Here is a 6,838-nt window from a genome sequence, read left to right as displayed (position 1 = left end):
GTAATCATCAAAATATGCTAAAGGGTCAAAGCCCACTCGAAAATAATCAAAAAAATGCAAATCCCGAAATTAACCAAAACCCGACCCCCGGGCCCACGTCTCGGATTTCGATAAATTTTATATCATTAGATTCCTTGTCTCCTCACGAGTTCATACATATCAAAAGTTCCAAAATCCGACCACAAATGGGTCTTTCAAATCCTCAATCAAAGGCCTAAGTTTCTAAGTCCTAGTTTCTCTATTTTTGGCTTCATTTCCACCAATTTCAGCCCTAATCCGTGAATTAATACGAAAGGAACGAGTTTTAGGTCCAAAATCCTTACCTCAATGAAGCTCCCTTGAAATCCTTCTTCAAAGCGCTCAAAACTCTCGAAATCGCTTTTAAAAATGGTGAAACCCTCTGAAAATCGCGAAGAAAATAACTTATATGTTCTGGTCCAGCTAAACCGCTTCTGTGGTCCCAAACTCGCACCTGCGGTCCCAGGTGCGCTTCTGCGCAAGTCACTTAATCGCCAAGCTCCGCATCTGCGACACCCAATCCGCACATGTGCCATCGCAGGTGCCGTTCTTCAACCGCTTCTGCGGTTTCTGCCTTCCCAAGCCTTTTCCGCTTCTGCGACCATACACTCACTTCTACGAGACCGCACCTGCGGTCCCCTAGCCGCAGGTGCGGTTATGATAGCAATGGGAAACTTCAGCTGCCACAACCAACTTCCAAACTTCCCGTCAACCATCCGAAATCACCCCGAGGCCCCCGAGACCTCAACCAACAGCAAAAACATATCATATACTACTTTTCAAACTTATACCGACCTTCAAAACACCTCAAACAACATCAAAACCACCAAATCACATCGAACTCAAGCCTAAGGTTCTAAAATCTTCCGCATTTCGCTTTTGATCAAAAAGTATACCAACCCACGTCCGAATGACCTGAAATTTTGCACACACATCCCAAATGACATAACGGAGCTACTGCAACTTCCGGAATTCCATTCCGACCTCTATATCAAAATCTCACCTATCAACCGGAAAACGACAAAAACTCGATTTCGCCAATTCAAGCCTAAATCTACTCCGGACCTCCAAAACACATCTCGATCACGCTCCTAAGTCACAAATCATCTCCCGAAGCTATACGAACCATCAGAACACACATCCGAGCCCTCTAACACATAAGTCAACATCCGGTTGACTTTTTCAACTTAAGCCTTCTTAAAAGAGACTAAGTGTCTCAAACCTTTCCGAACCCGAGCCAACCAATCCGATCACCTATAGAACCGACAAACAAAGCAAATAGAAGCAGAAATGGGGGAAATAACTAATGAGACGACCGGCCGGGTCGTCACAAATCTTCTGTCCTTTAATTTGCCTGTTAACGTATAAAATGGCTCTAATTTTGAAGTCCCGCCATTTAAAAGAACTGGGCCTAATATCAGCCCAATTGAAGCATGCTAATGGCAAGTCGGGCCTGCATTTGCCTATATCCCTTTGCCGGTATTGCTGGGCTCAGCTTTGAGCCCAGTTGATATTAGTCCTTGTTCGTTAATAACATATTGGGCCTACTGCTGGCCCAGATCCCTTCAAGTAATTAATGGCTTGGTTTATCTTACAAAGCACGTTCATAATTAGTATCTCTTTGTATTAAATTTCAATTTGGTTTAAAACATGAACATTCGCAGATTGCTTTAGGCGCGTCAATTAGATAAATCATCATAGCTACGGGTACGGTTCCCGTGACGTGGTTGTGATGCATAATTTTCAACCTGGGGTACATTTATGTCACCCGGCTACAACTTATAATTTTTGTTAATAAATTAAACATGTTGTAGATCGTGGGTACGGTTCCCGCTGTAGACATGAAATTTTTGACCCGCACATTAGAATTATCCTTTAATAGTCCTAGTATTTTTAGATAATTATTTGAGTTTATTTCTATAGTATTTCACTTTATTATTAACTTTAATTCTACTTTTAAAGCACAAAAATTGAAAAAATACAAAAAAAAAGAATAGTTTCATTTTTCTCTATTTAATTAAGGTATTAGGTATTTTTAGAAAAATATTATTTTTATCCCATTTTTATTTTTGTATCATCTTTGATATATATAGCTTCATGTCATAATGTAGTTTGTTTTAATTAATTGGGAATGATTTCACAATTTTATAGTTATTATTTTAGGAATTAATATTTTTAGTCTATTAGAGTTAAAGGGTCATTTTTAAAGGCAAATTTGGCCCAATTCAGACCTTAGCCCATAATCACAAGCCCAGTTATCCTAATAAAAAACCTAGGAACCCTTACACCCAAAAAACGACCTTCTTCTTCAGCACACCCCTCACAAAAAAAACCCTAACAGAAGAACTCCTCCCATCACCAAAATACTGAGCAACCATCCTTTCTTCAAAACCATCAGCCGTCGTTTCCCCTCCCTTGAACCTAATTCCAAAAAAAAACCATCACTGCTCCTTCTTTTGCTTCAACCAAACTGCCACAGCCCCAGTCCCTTCCCAACGGGGTCGCCGAAAAACACACGCACACAGTGATAGGGAAGAAAACAAAAAAAATATGGTTGTAAGCCGAGTTTTGAAACTGGTTTGAATCGCCGTTTGAGGGAGTCGTCCGAGGTTCAGTTGCGGTTCGAGCACATTCAACCAAATTAATTTACAAGCAGGTTTACTCTCATCTCCGCCCCTGTTCTTTGTATTTTCTCCTTGTGACATATATATGTGATGTTGAAATACGTAATAGCTCATGTGGGTCATTTTCTCTCAGTTTAATTTCTGCGTTAGTTGAGCCTTTGATTTCAACCTTTTGGAATCACAGATCTTTGGTGCAAATAGTTAGTTAACACAATTGAATAGAATTATTAATAGATTTGGTTTCATAAGATTAATTACCCTTTAGAATCTGCAAAATAGTTTTAGATTTAGTTTGATTGAGCTTCAGGATATTTATCCTGTTTATCCCACTCCTTTTCAATTGTTATTATTCGGTATTAACATTTATTTGAGCCATTTGATAGGAGTTATAGTGCAGGTTGTTTGTAAGTTTTTGTGTGAAATATATTTGTGAACAAACATTGGACATGAGATTATAGTTTAGTGGGATTCGTTGTGAAATGGGTCGTGAGATTGAGCTCGAATTGCTTTAAATATTTAACGATTATATAAAATGATTCGGGCTTAAACGTAAATGACAATTTGAATTTGAAATATATTATTACTTTTATTTATTTCTTATCGCTAGTAGCATGTTTAGGCCCTTAAAGTTCGGGTAGGCAAACTTTAGGATTTTGTTTGTTTAATTTCGAGGCGAGAGGTCGTTCCCTTTCGTTATATTCAAGGGAATGCCCCGTAGATTCTGTATATATTTTTGTTCAGGGGCATGCCCCGAAGTGAATGTAAAAGAAGAACGTGGCATCATCATTGGAGGCGTAGTACCGGATAATTAGATTTATTTTATTTTTGTTTTCTTTTATTTATTAGGTGGGGACAACCTCAAGTCTCTTTTGTGTTTATTTTTTTTTATGTGTTTTTTTTACCTCAATCTGAATTTTAAGAGCCAACTAGATTATTTACGCAACCGTGATTTTCATGGGACTCGGGGAATGCCTAACACCTTCTCCCCGAGTCAAATGAACCCCCTTACCTAGAACTCTGGTGCAGATTTAGTTTCAGAGTCCAAAGTGTTTTAAAAGAAAAAATCATTTTTATAAAACGGTGACCTGGCACACCGAAATCAAATATCAGGTGGCGACTCTGAAAATCCTTTTGAAACACAATCTTTTGTCACTTTTCAAAATTTAAAACCCTTTCGAGCTTTACAAATCACTTTTATTATTTTAAAAGGGGTTAGTGAGTTGAAAAAAGGGGTGTGACACCCGTGACACGATTCGCAATGTGTACCAAACAAATAAGTGTATGACAATCGTGATTTATTTAAAGCGGTTTAAGAGGAATAATAATGAACATAGGTTTTAAATATGTAATTAATTAGATAATTAGGCCAATAATAATAGTTGAGCGACCGTGTTAAAACCACGGAACCGGGGAATGCCTAACACCTTCTCCCGGTTAACAGAATTTCTTACCCGGATTTCTATGTTTCGCGGACTGTAAAACAGAGTCAAACTTCCTCGATTCGGGATTTTAAACCGGTGGCTTGGGACACCCTAAATTATCCCAAGTGGCGGCTCTGAATTTGAATAAATAATCCCGTTTCGGTATTGTCACTTTAATCGTAAAACTCCCCGATGCTCCTTCCGGGTAGAAAAAGGAGGTGTGACAGGCTTCATGAATATGATAATTTTTAGGAGAATTCTTAGTCTGCCAAACTTGAGGAACCCTCAATTTGATGTTTTACAAATGTAAAAGTTAAACCCATTAGTTATTCATTGGTTATACATTTTCTAAATGGATAATATGGTTCTTATCCATATTTGACCCGTTTTTAAAAAGTTCATTATCCAACCCATTTTTTAGTGGATAATACGGGTATTAACTATTTTTTTTAACCATTTTGCAATCACTATGCACAATACTTATTCACATATCTAAATGACTAAAACGTCTTTACATTTTTTGTATACTATGTATTACTCAAATCCTTTTTTAACATCCATAAAGAAAGGGTCCATATCTGTGAAAACGTACTAAAAGGTTTTATTATGTAACGAGCCGACTGGTCGTTTTGAGCCCCAGCGCTCCGTTCAGCAGTCGGAGGCCATGAACAGCTTCATTTCAGGTATTGCGACTTGTACGCACGGTCGAAGTTGAGTTTCGGGAAATCCGGAGTTGATTTGGGAAGAGAATTCTTATTTCAGGAGCCTGAAGTTGAAAGAATGAACCAGGATGGGAATTTTGATCAAACGACCTCGGAATCAGGATCCGAAGGTTCCAGCAAGTTCGTATGATGATTTCAGACTTGGGCGTATGCCCGGTTCGAGTTTTAGATAACTCGAGAGTGTTTTGGCGCCTATTGTGGAAGTTAGCATTTTAGAAGAAATTTCATCGGTTTGGCCTGAAGTGCATTTCAGTGTTATCGAGGTCCGTTTGGGATTCCGAGACTGTGAATAGCTCCGTACGGTGATTCTGGAGTTGGGGGCGCGATCGGAAGTGAATTCGGAGGCCCGTAGGTCATTTTGAAGCCATTTGGCTTAAGATAGAAATTTGAAGGTTTTTGAGAAGTTTGACCGTAAGTGGACTTTTTGGTATCGGGGTCGGAATCCGATTCTGGAAGTTGGAGTAGGTTCGTAATGCCAAATATGACTTGTGTGCAAAATTTGAGGCCAATCGGACATGATTTGATAGGTCTAAACATCGGAAGTAGAAGTTGGAAAGTTCAAAGTTCATAAAGCTTGAATCGGGGTGAAATTCGTGGTTTTAGCGTTGTTTGCTAGGATTTGAAGCCTCGAGCAAGTCCGTAACGTGTTTTGGGATTGGTTGGTGGGTTTGGTTGAGGTCCCGGGGGCCTCGGGTGGATTCCGGGTGGTTAACGGATCAAATTTGGAGTTGAAGAAAAGCTGAGGCAGCTGATATCTGGTATTTCCGCACCTGCAAAGATTTGGCCGCAGGTACGGAGCCCCAGAAGCGGCCAGGAAGACCGCAGATGCGGATTTTGGTAAGGGGAGCTGGGACCGCAGATGCGAGACCGCACCTGCGGAAAAGGAAGCGTAGAAGCGGAAGCTGGGCGGCTGGGAAGGAGCCGCAGAAGCGGCGTTTTAACCGTATAAGCGGAAATAATACTGCAGAAGCAGAAATGACTGGAGCAGTGAGGTCTTTAAAATTCGGGGTTGAGTCATTTCAACCCCATTTTTCTGCCATTTGAGTCGATGTGGAGCAGCTTTGAGGCGCCATTTTCGTCACTTGTCATGAGGTAAGTAATTTATGCTAGCTTTGAGTTAGATACAAGATTATATCATGGATTTAGGCATGAAAATTGTGGGGAAATTGGTGTTTTTAGATGAAGACCTAGAAATTTTATAAATTGGAATTTAGCCACGACTTTGAGCATGGAATTAGGAGTAAATTGTATATTTGAGCTAGTAAAGCCATGGATAAGCTTTATCTTCAAAAAATTTCGGATTCCGGGCACGTGGGCCCGAGAGCATTTTGGTCATTTCACTAAGCGGAGTTGGGAATTTGTATAATTTGAATTGTTAACGAGTATTTGAGTATGTTCTCATTAGTTTGTTGTTAATTGGCTAGTTTTGGTGCAATGTGCGTCGGTTCAAGCCTTCGGAAGAATGGAGAATGCGGGTTATGAGTCTTCGGAGCGGGGTGAGTCTCCTTTCTAACCTTGTAAGAGGGAATTGTCCCCATAGGTGAGTTAATTGGTTATGTGCTCCTATTTGTGGGGGCTACGTACGCACGAGGTGACGAGAGTCCGTGCGTAGCTACTATTATGCTATTGTCCGGGTAGTCTAGGACCCAAAAGCATGCTATACTTGGAATATTCGTAATCTTATGGACAGTTGAATTGCTTAAACCACATCAAAATAGTAAATGAATTTCCAACAAGACCCAAACCTCACTTTCTTAATTTGTTAAAAGAGAATTTGTTCTTCCTGGAATAATTGCCCCATGTTGGCTTCTTGACTGAATGTCTCTATGTGTTTATTTTGGAACGGGCCGAACGCCTCGGCAGATTAAATAGATGCATCTATAGGCGCACCGTCGACCCTCGGCAAGTGCACATTTCTTTTCTGTTGGAGCGGGCCGTCGCCTCGGCATGATTTGCGCATGATTTATATATCGTTGCCTGAGAATTTTATACGTTGATGCTGCCTTCCATGGCTTGATATAAATTGATAAAATAAAGAAAAGTAAACCTTGAA

Source organism: Nicotiana attenuata, unplaced genomic scaffold (assembly GCF_001879085.1).
Source record: "Nicotiana attenuata strain UT unplaced genomic scaffold, NIATTr2, whole genome shotgun sequence".
In the NCBI taxonomy this organism is placed as follows: Eukaryota; Viridiplantae; Streptophyta; class Magnoliopsida; order Solanales; family Solanaceae; genus Nicotiana; species Nicotiana attenuata.
Note: the sequence above shows the minus strand (reverse complement) of the source record.